Raw genomic sequence first — 13,070 nt, forward strand, 5'->3', positions numbered from 1 at the left:
TGCCCTTACAGGCACCTCTCAATCTGCGGCACAGCAGTTCAGCTTCAATAAGCCAAACAGTTCCTTGGATGTCTTATGCACCCCCTGAATGTGGGTCAGTATATTGGGTAACGCTACCACCCTTTGGACTCCCTTTAGCTCCCTTTCACTGGATTTGATGTGCTCAGCACTGCAGCTGCCGCAAAATTATGGGTATGTAGCATTTTCTCAGGAAAGCCAAGCTCAGAGACCCTTAAGGTAAGCACTCCAAAACTAAGGTACCCCAAGTGGGTATCTAGATCTGCGTCTAGCGCGTGCAGAACTTCTTATCCACTTTCTTCCTTTCTGGGTTTCCCAGTCACCCCATCTTCTCCTGAACTTTCCAGTTATCTCCTCCGTGGCCCCTGTGCTACCCCTGTCTCCTGCTTCCTACATTCAGGTACTTTTCCCAGTTATGGAGCACCTCCTCCCTCTCACGCTACTAGTTTTTTCACTTGCTTGCAGGCCAGTATCAAAGTCAGTATACTTTTCATGTCCCTTTTCCAAAAATCCTGTTGGGACTGTACCCTGCCCAGTAAGCACGGAAGATGGTGGCTGACTGCCTGGCTCACTAGAAGGGGACACTGGGCAACCAGGAGAACAGCTAGCCATGCTTCGCTCATGTGACCTCTTGTAACACTCGCCCATAGCAAATGAAGACCAGAAGAAAAACAAACAGTCCTTCATACCTGCCGTAACTTCAGTGAACTATGGACCTCTGAAATCCTGCATCAACACCTTAACATGCAGCCTAGGAAGTACAACATAACCTCCCACAGGCTTGAGGCCCTGAGGTAGAATTCATCTCCCAGGAGCCAAAATATTCCACGTGTAAAACAAATCCCGATGGTCTAAAAAGAGCAATAGCCAGGGAAATAAAAAAAAAAAAATAGTAATGTAATAGCTGGCAGAGCATCCACATTTGAAATGGTCATTTACATTTATGCACAGTACCAATTACAGCCAACTTCATACCTCCCTACTTACTCAGAGTCATAAATCTATAAATGAGACTGCCAAACAGGAGAGGAAAGCAGAATTAGCTTATGCCCTGAAGCTGTTAGCCATACCACTCAGAAACAGGAGTTCTCCTGTTTTGTTCTCTTACCAGAAACCAGGAACAAACCTATCTGTTTATTAACATCCTTGCAGGCATCAGAGCAGCAAACTGATATGGCAGCAAACGCTAATGGCCAAATTCTTTAGTGCCTTCAGACTCTTTATCCTAGTCTGAGGGAAGGTGCAGGTCTGAACCACTACTCCCTTCATCTGGCAGAATGCTAGACACACCTATGCTAGGAAAGAGGAGTGACTTCACTGAAGACGGGAAATGAAACATTGGCTTTCGTATTCACGTTACACAGTAAGAGGGAAGAAAATATACGAAGAATTCTCAATTTGTGTAACTGCAGATCTCAAAGCATCAGATGGCAACAGGGTAAATAGGGTTTAGGCATCTAACAATACCCATGTATCCATCACACTGCAGTTTCCACCGTTGCCACAATGGGCAGCGATAAGACTTCCCAGTTTTCCCAAGATAGAAGCAACCCTGACTATTTTCTGATAGGAAAGCATCCATCCTAGTTCTCTGAGCTGCTGACTCCTTTCATTCTTCGATATGAAGTTCCCTTCTCTCCCCATTAGTTACACATTTGAAGAAAAGCCAGCAAACTCAGTGGAGATGTTATTATAGAGATATAACATCACCCACAGCACGATGAATTCACCTGTGTGCACACACACACGTATTGACACATGCACACTTGAATGAACTGCCTCCCTGTACCATTAAGATCCCAGTTGTAATTTCATAACAAAGCAGTGTGTAGTTTCCAATGCTTTCACATTTACAAAATACTCCAAAGGCTGTCTCTAGGTAATGCTTTGAATAGGATGCTTGTCCCACCGTTGGCTGATGGAGGAAGAATTACACTTCCATGATAAGCTGAAGATGACAGTCTCATTCACTGTATCACCCAGGACTATTTCTGGAGCACTACCTTTTCTGTGCATTGAATGAGGACACGTTCTTGTACTAGCAAAAATATACCATCGTGTAAATAAAAATTGTCACAACACTGGAATAAAGGGAGAAGGGGAAGGGAAATCAGGTTGTACCAGAAACTTTCATGCAAGCATTTCCTAGCTTTCAAGTACGTACCTCTGTAAACATGAAGTGTCTTTAATGCTGTGTTTGTCTTGGGCTTTTAAAAACCTAAAACTGAAAATAAATTCCCCAAACTTTTATCCTACAGATGGTGACTTTAAAACGTCTCTTAAACCTCTATTTCCAAATCCCTTAAGTATTTTCCATGTAAACCTGTTTTTTTCTTAGATGCCCTTCACAGAGACCCCTTAGAGGTATTTCAGGGACTCCAGGGCTCTATTTATCACAGGATGAAAATCATGCTGGCCTCCCAGACGGTCACAATCTTTAGGCTCACAACACAACTCTATGGTGTGTGAGCAAATGAATGAGTGGGGACAGAAGATAACAACAGTATGCAGACCCACCATCAGAAAAAGATGGAGGGTTTCGCAACTATTTGCTAGGCAGCTTAGAATTACTGAGAGGTACAAACACTATGTCCAACTTCAGATTCTGCAGTGTCAGACACAATTTTTTTGAGATGTCTGTCCACCCTTCAGCTGGCCTTTGTCCGCTTTTGGTTCCGTTCAACCCCTTTTGCTCCTGCACTCTGTCATTCAGTTTCCATCCCTTAATTTATTTCTACCCTACAGTCCCTGAGCTGGTCCCAGATGTTTATCCTGACAACCTGTGCCTTGGCTCCTGCCCATGTCCCATCCTCCTGTTCCCATCTTCTATCCTGTCCCAGCCCTTTCGGTTCACTCTTCTATCCAGTCCCTTCTGCTCCTAATCCTTCTGTCTAAGTTTGGCTCAGTTCCCCAAATCCCAACTATTTCAACAGAGCCCCCCTTCCATGCCAGAGAAGGACATTATTTCCAAAATGACAAGCAATTCTTTAAAATCCTGCTGTGGCATTTGATACGTCTGCATTTGTGTGCAAGTGATATTTACAGCCCTCCTAGTTCTTCCAAATGCATAGTGAGGAAAATTATTTCAGCCCAGGTACAGAAAGCCCTTGCTAGGAGTCCTGGCTAAGATCAGATTGCACATGCTGCCAGCGGCACCGCTAATGATTTTTGGCTGGTGGTGTTTGCAACAGAAAATTTTATAGTAGACTTGTGTTTGCATGCATATAATGCAATGGAGGTTTGAGAGAGCAGCATCATACAAAACACCACCACTGTCAGTTATTTATTATGGAGGTAATATTAACAAAGTGAGAATATGTAGCTGTACGTTGGAAAAGAGAAATAAGTGACATTACCTTGTAAGGGATCCTGTAACTTTCTCCTAAGTGGTCCAGTTAATGATCCACCTCAGTGCCTTGTACCTAATATATGTGGAAGGAGAAAGCATCTGCTTCACTAAGGTAATCCAGTCAAGGACCCTTTCAATGCAAAGGTGATTGATAGTAAAGGGGAAGAGAGAAAGAAAAACACAGAGAGACACAAATCTGATAGAAAAGGGATAATGGAGGCAATGGCAAAGACCAAAAGTCTTCAGCCACAGACCGACGGGCCGTTAAGAAACTCCAGGCGCAGCTTTGGAGAGGGACACCCTGGGCTTTGTAACGGCTAAGAAGGGGGCAACAAGAGGAACAGGAGGAGTTGGGATGTTCGAGGGGGGGCTGTGGGACTGTGCAGACCTTGTTGAGGAAAGTTTAGGGGAAGGGGGGCGACCAGGGAGGAGAGGGTCTAACAAGGTGCGGGTCGTGTGTGAGCAGTTGCCGATGGCGGGTACGCGCTCGCCTGACCCAGCCCTGCCGCTGCCCACCGCGGTCCGTCCCGGTTCTCCTCGAGCCCTTCCTTCGCCGCCCGTCCCTGCGGTCTCGCCCCCTGCCCCGCGTGTGCCAGCGCTGTAAGGACGAGGTGCCAGCGACCGGGGGCCCCCTGCGAGGGGACGCGGTGCCGGCTCTGGGCTCAGAGCGGGGTGCCGGACCCCGGGCGGCGGTGCCGGGCGCTGGGGCGGGTGAGGGGCTCAGCCCAGCCCCGGGGTCGGCACCGGTGGGGGGGGGGTGTGCGTCCCGGGGGTAGCTGCTGGGGGGACCGGGGCGGGTGAGGGGCTCAGCGCCGGCAGCTGGAGTGGGACCGTGGGTCGCTGCCGGGGCGGCGGGTGCTGGGGGGAGAATGCGTGCGTCTCCCCCAGCCTGGGCTGCGTGGGCTGTGGTTCTGCAATTCCCTAGCAAGCTCTGAGCCGCACTAGCCGGCGAGTAGGAGGCCCTGGGTCTGGGCAGGGGGTATCAGGTGGGCAGGGGGTCCGTGCTGGTACTCAGGGAATCCTTGAGTGGGTGTGGGCACGCTTCTGAACCTGGAGAGTGTTGTGTATGTGTCTTCACTAGTCAAATTCAATCCTGAGCGGCCGGAGAGGTGGAAGGGGACTTATCTGCCTGTAGCTGTGCGTTATGTGAGTTCTGGTAGTGTTACCTGCGGGTACTGCGGAAGGCAGTGCCTTGGCTGCAGCACTCTGTAGCTAGCCCTGTCAGTGCGTGTGTGTCTCTTGGGTACCCACTCAGCCTTGGTACTGGTTCAACCGGCAAATGGAAAAACAATAGCCACGTCCACTGGCCCGGGACGGAGAACCTTGGGTCTCTGGGCACGTGGGGTTGGGCCCCAGCATCCAGGCAGGAGGAATCGCTGGGTCCTGGAGCTGCTGGAGATGGCAGCCGCTTATAGCATCCCTTAACACCCATCCCTGAGAGCTTGGGGTCAGCCAGTGGATCTTACACTGAGAGCATCTCTAGAGATACATGCACATGCAGCCCAATTAAAAAAAACCCAAACCAGAAACAAACACCTCAAAAACCTGTGGAAACTTGTTACATTTAAATTTGGTACTTCTTACAAGTTATAACAGGTTGTTAGATGTTGCCTGTATTGTAACCTCCTTTATTTTATGCCACCACTGCATGTCACTATTGGGAAAGAATGATAAAGATTTTAGTGAGATTTGTACAGTTCTGATGTGAAGGGAACTCAATATCCCCAGGGTAAGCCCCCGTCCCATGTCCCCCCCACCACACACATACACAGTGCTGTGAGGAATATCCTATCTGCACAAAGATCTTCCCCCCCGCCATGGTTCCATACAACTCATTTGCCCCCAAAAAAGCATGGCTGTCTGTCCTCATCCTATTGACCAATAATCCCTCTGTACGTGTAAATACCGTGTCTCTCAGCCCCACATCTACCCTGACCTGTAAGGCATTGTCACCATCCTCTCTCTGAGTGGAAATTCCCTATAAAGGTTGTCTTTCCATTTTTCTCTCACTAGGCATTGTTAGGGTCAGTGTAGGCAGTGGACTGACCAGTTGCACACAAGAGGAAAAGCAGAAGGGAATACACAGCTCTTTCTGCTTGATCTCCCTGTCCATCCCTATCCTACCTGGGAAGAGGAGAGAAAGAATTTGGCCTTTCTGTAACTTAGAACCGCCCTTCAAATGGATTTCTGTTCACCCCTGGAATAGAAATGATGAGACTTCTAGAGCTCATGTGGCCAAAAAAGGGTCATGTTGCTACCCATGAAGCCAAAGCTGGCAGCACTGTGTTCCTTCTCTCATCTCGGGCTGCCTCTCCCTTCATCCCACACCGTGCACTTCCACAGCTGACACACGCACCTTTCCACTTTCCCAGTGTCCTTCCTGTGGGCATGGAGGGCACTGGAGAAATAGCTCTCAGGTCTGGCACCTGTTATCCCATCCATCCCGCACGGACAGGAGCAGCAAGGTCATGGTTAGCCAGTACAGCTCTTCCCACTGATGTGGAAACATCTGGTCTTCTCGGTGCGAAGAAATCCTCAGGGATTTTGGTAGTAAATCTCTGACAAGTCTCTAAGGCAATACATGTTAAAGGAATGTATTGAGCAAATTTCTTCAAGGATGGCAAAAAGCACATCATGACATCAGAAGAGCCTCCCTGCTGAATTTTCTCTCTCTGCTCAAAAAGTAGTAGAGCTTTGCAGCAAAATGAGTGTAATAATTTTTGACAGGCAAAGCAAAATATTTTCCACCAGCTTTGTTTCAGAAGCAGCCAAATCATTTTTTTTCCTTTGTTTGTTTTAGCAGAAGCTTTCCAAATAAAAACAAACAAGCAAATTACCCCGAGGTAGACAACCGACATGAAAAAATGTTATTTGAATGGTCTTAAGATCAACAAGAAACCCTCTAGCTGGAGCAGAAAGGGCTTAACCAGACTCTTCTAAGATAACAGTAGTATGATCATTGTGCTCAGCGACAGGATTTTGGGACTGTTTTCACTGAACCCAGTGAAACCGAGCTTAAAACCCAACAGAGGAACCTGATGTACAAAAACCAGTATGCAGACTAATTCCATTCACACAGTCCTCCCACCTTAATTGCTATAAAGAACAGAAATCACTTCCCCCCTTCTTGACCACTGGAACAATAAGGTGATCTTCACATATGAAGCAATAAGAAACAGATGTAATCATCAGCCTTGTAACATGAGCCGCCTCTTCCCCTGGATGAAAACTGCTGAAAATCAGTGGGGCTTTGCAAAGAAGCTGAATAAAAACCATGAGGGCCACTGATAAGCTGAGGATGAAATGTCTGGTAGGAATTACCCATGCCAAATCATCTCTGCTCACTCCTGGGCTTTCTGGAAACCACTGGAGAACCACAAGCTTTCAGTCTGAATCAGATTTCAGGGCAATGGGAATGGGCTCTGTAAGTAAACAGGCAGAAAAAGGAAGGCTAATAGATAAATGATGCCATTGCTCAGTGAGGCAGGAGAGTCAGGGACAAAGGACAAGAAAAAGACTGAGGTATTAATTGCCTTTTTTTTTTTTTGCATTAATTGTTACCAGCAACGTTGGACCTCAGGCCTCGGAGGACACTGAACCTAATAGCAGAGTCTGTGGGAGTGAAGCATTATCACTCATGGAGTTAGAGAGTACTTAAGCCAACTGGACATACACAAGTCTATGGGATCAGTGAGGATGCTTTTCATGGTGTTGATGGAGCCTGCCAATGTCCTTCAAAGGGCAGTTTCTATCATCTTCAGAGGTCATGGTGACCAAGGAGAGGTTCCTGTTGTCTGAAAGGCAAATACAAACCCCATTTTCAAGAAAGGAGATTCAGGTAGCTACGGCCCAGTCAGCCTCACTGCCATCCCTGCGAAGGTTCCAGAGAAAATCCTGCTTGAAACCATTGCCAGCTACATGAAGGATGAGAAGGTGATTGGGAGAAGCCAGCATGAATTTATCAAAGGCAAATCACGTCCGACCAACTTTATTCCCTTTTATGATGAAAAGACTGGTTCACTGGAGGAGGAGAAAGCAGTGGATGTTGCCTACCTTGTTTTATCAGCAATACAGTGTTCCCTTGTGCTTAAATGTACAGTATATAGGAAACAACAGCCGTTACCCTTTCCTTGGTGTATATACCACCACTGTGCTACAACTTAATGAATCCTGAAAAAATGTGTTAAACAGCAATGGACATAGAGAGCTATACTGCAGATCTGTCTGATACTGAGGAAAAATCCTCAATTTTAGGATTTTTCAAGATTCGGAGCTTGGCAGAATCACAGCTTTAAGCGTTAGATGCAGTTTAAAGCCTTGTGTATTAATCTGGGAAGCAGATCTGGGATAACTTTGTTATAAAACTTCCTAGAGAGTAAGGAGTTCCAAGGAAAGGGTATATTCTCCAAGCTCCAGCTGTCCTTGCAGAGCATATCTACAGCACTGATATCTAATTATCTAACTAGAATGTGGTCAACCTGAGAATTTCAGGAAAGGCTCCTCAAAAGGGGAGGAAGAGTTTCAGGATCAGCAAGAGCAAAGGAAAGAAGCATTCTCTCCTAGCCCTGGTGTCAAACTATAGATATGTAGTTTGGCACCTAACACCAAATTAAACCAAGTATTTGAGCTCTGTGTGCAGCTCAAAGCAATGAATCACACTTTTTTCCATGACATCTCTGCTATTAGAGCTGTCTTATCCACTTACATCCAACAGTTTCTTAATGGCTGCCAAACCAAGCCTCAGCTCTTGGGAGGAGGAATAACAGCAGCACCAATCTTTTTTTTTTTAAAAAAAACCCTGAATAGGCAAAAGCTGCCTGCAAAATAAAACAGGGACCTTCCTGAATCACCCTTCTGAGTTTAATGAGATATCCGTACAGTTAACCTTCTATATCCTTGCCAGGTCAAGGCTTGCTGTGAAGATGTCAACACCCAATGGATTATATTGTAACGAATAAATATTACACAGTCTTGTACTCATGAGAAGCCTTATATAGTAACTTAGGTACTGTTGTAGGGACAGGCATGGGAGCAACTTTCCTTGGCTGGTGGAATCCCGCTAACCTCTTTGGGATCGCTCAGAGGGAGCCCAGCATGTCAGTGTTCGTGGAGCTAGGCTCTAAATTTGCTGAGGGTTTTTCTGATGAGCAGTCTTGTAAAATGCTGTTCCAGCACAGGGGATGTGCCCATAAAGGTGTCAAACAAAATTCCTTAATTATAATGTTGATGCTTGCTTCTTTAGAAGACAGGGGAAAGAAAGGAGGGGGAACACCCTCTTACAGCCTCTGTTCTCTCTCCCAAGACTGAACAGATTTTAATTTTTTACTCTAATAACCAGAACTATAAAAGTCTTTTTCCTCTCAGAATATCGAACATCTTTTTAATAACATGTAATGAAGAGGCTGTGGTTAAATAATGCAGTTCTTTTGCCCCGGTTCTGATACCTTTTTTATATTGCTCATCTAAGTCACTAAAAGGAATTAATATTTTATTGCTTTCTATGAAAAATGCATAATGCCTCTCCCATAGCTTTTCAGCAAGGTTTCAAACTCTAGTCGTTGCAGTTCAGAACAGAATTTCTTTCTGACTTTGCTCTCACTGGAGTCAGTTAGCCAGTAAAATCCCTAAATTATTTGTTAAAAAATTAAGAGGAGCCTTGAATTTGTCATGGAAATTGGTTTTGAACTTGCACAGTCAAGCTACTGTCATGTTTCAGTTTTACAGCCCTGAAAAAAACAGAAATTTCGGTTTCTGCTTGTACACATCATCATATGCTGCCCCTTTCTAGAACTCTGAATTGAGTAGCCCCTGATTCTTAGGAAGGAGGCTTTCTTTACAAAAATATAATCTCCTAACCCTTTTCTGTTATATTCTGTCTGTGCAATAGGCCAACCAAACCCTGAGAACTAAGTATTTGTGAACAAGACATCAGACTAACACTGTCAATTAGGCAAATATAACCAAACTGACAGGTCTATGTAATCAAAACTATTGTTGACATCTTAACGCTGGATGAAAAATAAGCAACGTTGCTTGATTATATGAAGAGCTTAAGCATCCCTAAAGCATCCAGATTAATTGCCAGACATCTAAAAATAAATGAAATATTCCAGGCTTTTAAAAACAAACAGAACCCCTCTCATTTCCAGTAGGTTCTCAGGAGCAGATTCTCTAGGATTTTTCCCAAGGGAATCATTTCACATAACGATAGTGATCCTAACCCTGCAGTTTTTTACCCAGTTGAGAGGCACTTCTTAGCCTTTTTAGCATAAATAGCACCTAACATGAGGAATGGTTTGACTAAATGATTGGTAAATGTGGAATTCTGGACTTCAGATCTTTTATAGAGACGTTGCTATTAATATTTAAGAATAATAAAAAAAACCCCCATAGATTAGCTCAGGACAGAAATAGCATTAACTATATTTCATTTTGTAAGGCATTTTGAGCTGTCATCAGAGCCAGCTATTGGAATGGAGCCTTAAGGTTCCAATCTATTTTTGTGAGCCCAAAGTGACCAATAATTCTGTAATTGCTGAGGTAATTCTGCAAATGCTGAGGTATTTGCAACACCTGATGGCGAGGCTATGGGAACCATTGTAGCTCAGTACAATGCTCGGTGTATGCTCCCCAAACAATGCACAAGGAAAGTTAAACAAGAAAAGTATTTCCCAAGCCTTCTGCGGAGGGCTCTTGCACAGATTTGTTTTTCTGCAGCCAACCAGTGCTCTCTACCAAGCAGGACTACCCACATCCCATGTGAACACTGTAAGGACCAGTGGGCCTCCTTGGCAGATGTTTCTGCAAGGTAATGCAAGTACACGTTCTGAAACAGGACTGCTCCTCCTCCAATCTCCTTGACATCTTCTATGGGCAACACTGCCCTGAGATTCATTCCTCTGCCTGTATTATTAGAAGGACATCAGTGCTACTGAAAACCCAGTAAATGGATTTACTTCCAGCATTCCTTCAATTATACATAAGCCTATCCAGCTTATACTGATAGATTCAGAGATATCCATGGCCATGCTATATACTGTTCTGAGGAGATGTCTCATCTCCTGTGTATTTCTGAGTTATGTGGAAAATTGCAGATAGATCTAGCTGAGGCAGAACACTAGCAACAAAGCAGTATCAAGCTGCACAGACTGCTCCTGCCTCATGTCAGATGCATTCACCTGACCTCTTACACCCAACCAAATGATAACCCAAAGGAACACCATGCGCCTGTCTTCCACTTTTTCTTAGTTCTCTGCATCAGAAACACACTAGTGGAAATTCTGACTTACTAGATGCGTGCCATTAAGGGGTTCGGTGCTTTATCTATGCATTTATTTCTTCCCCCATTTTCCCTGGCTGCTTCTAAGGAGAAAGAGAATTTGACAGTAGTTCTTTATAGGAACCATAAGGCTGAGCAACAGAGTCCTGTGTCTTTCTGCTTCTCCCCTTTCCCAGTGCCTGGCTGCCAGACATGCTGCTGAGTGGGGCAGGTAAGGAGGTGGTTGCTGTGCATCCCCACTTGAGAATTGCTCCTGAGTTTCACTGTTCCTCTGAAGCTGGAACCTTGTGAGCAGACAAGCAAGGATACCTCCCTTCAGTCATCCCGGGGGGGAGAGAAGGGAAAATAAAAAGATTTTTCCCCATAAAATTTCAGTGTCTGACAACACGCATTTTCCATCGGAAAACTGTTTTCACGGAAGATTCCCAGTTAGCTCTGGTTAAAATGTAATTCCCAAATCCTCCTAAAGAAGGACTACCATCTTCATTGTTTGAAAGCAGGGATGTCTGATCCCCATTTTTGAATTCGCAGGAAGACAAGTGAAGGAGGCTCCAGTAAAGAATCATTCAAGTTTCTGAACAGCAAGTGTTATTGATTATCCCTGGGTAAACCCACAGAAATTTGTCTGCAGCCATCAGGATTACTGCAAGTCAACATTAGTGTAACTGAGGTCCAAGAGACCCACAGAGCGCTGGGGAAGACTGCTTAGTCCCCTGGCGATACCCGTGTGCAGAAGTTGATCCTAGATCAGAAGTGAAAATGAATGGACTAGAACCTTCTAGCAGACACAGATTTAAATTAAAAATATAAACTAGATAGTTATTTAAAGCCTGGCAGGGGGCTTTCTCCAGAGCCCAGCCACAGCAGCTGTTCTTTTCAAGGGTATTATAACAGGTAGAATTCGTGGTAAGGTTACTGAAAACCTAAACACTGCTGAGGGTCAGCATTTGTGTGCTCCAAAATCATAGTGGTGGGTGTACTGCACACAAAATGAGAGGCACAGACCAATACTGCAATTCAGATAAATGGGTGAGGGACCAAAAGGGAGGGATTGTCATGAAATGCATTTCTTTCTCTGCTGTTCCCAAGTGATCGCCATTAACTGCAAAAGCAGAACCATGCCAGGGAATTCCATAAGGACTTCCAAGCACTACACGTTGCCAAAACATCTCATTGATTTCTCAGGGAGCATACCGAAGTCTCCACAGGGGGAAAAAAAAAAAAAAAAAAAAAAAGAAAGAAAAAAATGCAGAAAGACTTACTTTTTTCCTTCTATGCTTATTACAGAGGCACTACACTTGGTCTCAAGTTCAAATTCTTACCCCGAACACAAAGAATGTTGCTTCCAGAGAAGACTGAATTTACGCATGAGCCTATTAGTACATTTCCACAAGAAACTGCTGCATTTGTGTATTCTTGGTACACGCTGAATAAAAGGAAGTCTGATTTTCAAAACAGGTTCTTACCGCTTGTCAGGATCACACTCTTCAAAGTGCCTGACTTTAGACATTCAAAATGAATGCACTTCTGAATCATTAGTCCTTTTTTAAAAAACCAAGATGCACAAATCATCCCAACCTGACTGGCATTAAAGAGAACATTCTGCTGAGTACAAAGATCTTCTGATCAAGTTGCAAAGGAGGCAAAACACTTTACCAGTAACGTGACAGGAGGCGAATACCTCAGGCTTCATGTAAAACAAAAGGTGTATTGAGCCTGAATGCTTCAGATGAAAGAATCCTTTCATTCCGGGGTAGTTTGGGTACAAATTAAGCGAGTAGACTCTTTCTCAGAACATAACCATCTTTTTTCCTCTCTGTTATATTCAGTCAGGTCAGATTCAGTATTGAAAGTTTGCTGGAACTGTCTGCAAGCCCCTATTTTTTAAGGGTCTTTTTAGAAATAATTATTCCATGTTTCAGTAATGTCTTCCACCCAAACTTCTTGACTGACCTTTAGAATTGCTGTCAGATTCACCTTTACTCTGTCCAGACACGTGAGTAGTTATTAAAGCCAAATAGCTGTAGGATTTGTACAAATCTTTAGGTGCATGTGAGCGTGTTTACATGCACATGTTTGGTTGCAGGGCTGTGCTTATTTACAGAATTATTCACTGGTTGTAGAAATATGTATCGTTGTAAATTTATACATGAAAATATTTTTTAATCAGTTAGGGAGTTTTTGCACAATGTATCTGAAAATACACGTTAAAAGGGGTTGCATTCAGTATTCTTTCTTCATGGATTACTTTCTTGCTTTAGTGGTTTCAGCCATTGGAGAGCAAACAACCACCACACAGCAAGAACAGCGAAGGGTGGAAGGCTTACCTTAAAGCAAGCAATTCAGAGACAGCCTGTAGAATATCATGACTTCACATCTGCTTTTCACTGCGAAGTTTCAAATATTTATTTCAAGAGAAATCAG

Source organism: Harpia harpyja, chromosome 6, assembly GCF_026419915.1.
Source record: "Harpia harpyja isolate bHarHar1 chromosome 6, bHarHar1 primary haplotype, whole genome shotgun sequence".
In the NCBI taxonomy this organism is placed as follows: domain Eukaryota; kingdom Metazoa; phylum Chordata; class Aves; order Accipitriformes; family Accipitridae; genus Harpia; species Harpia harpyja.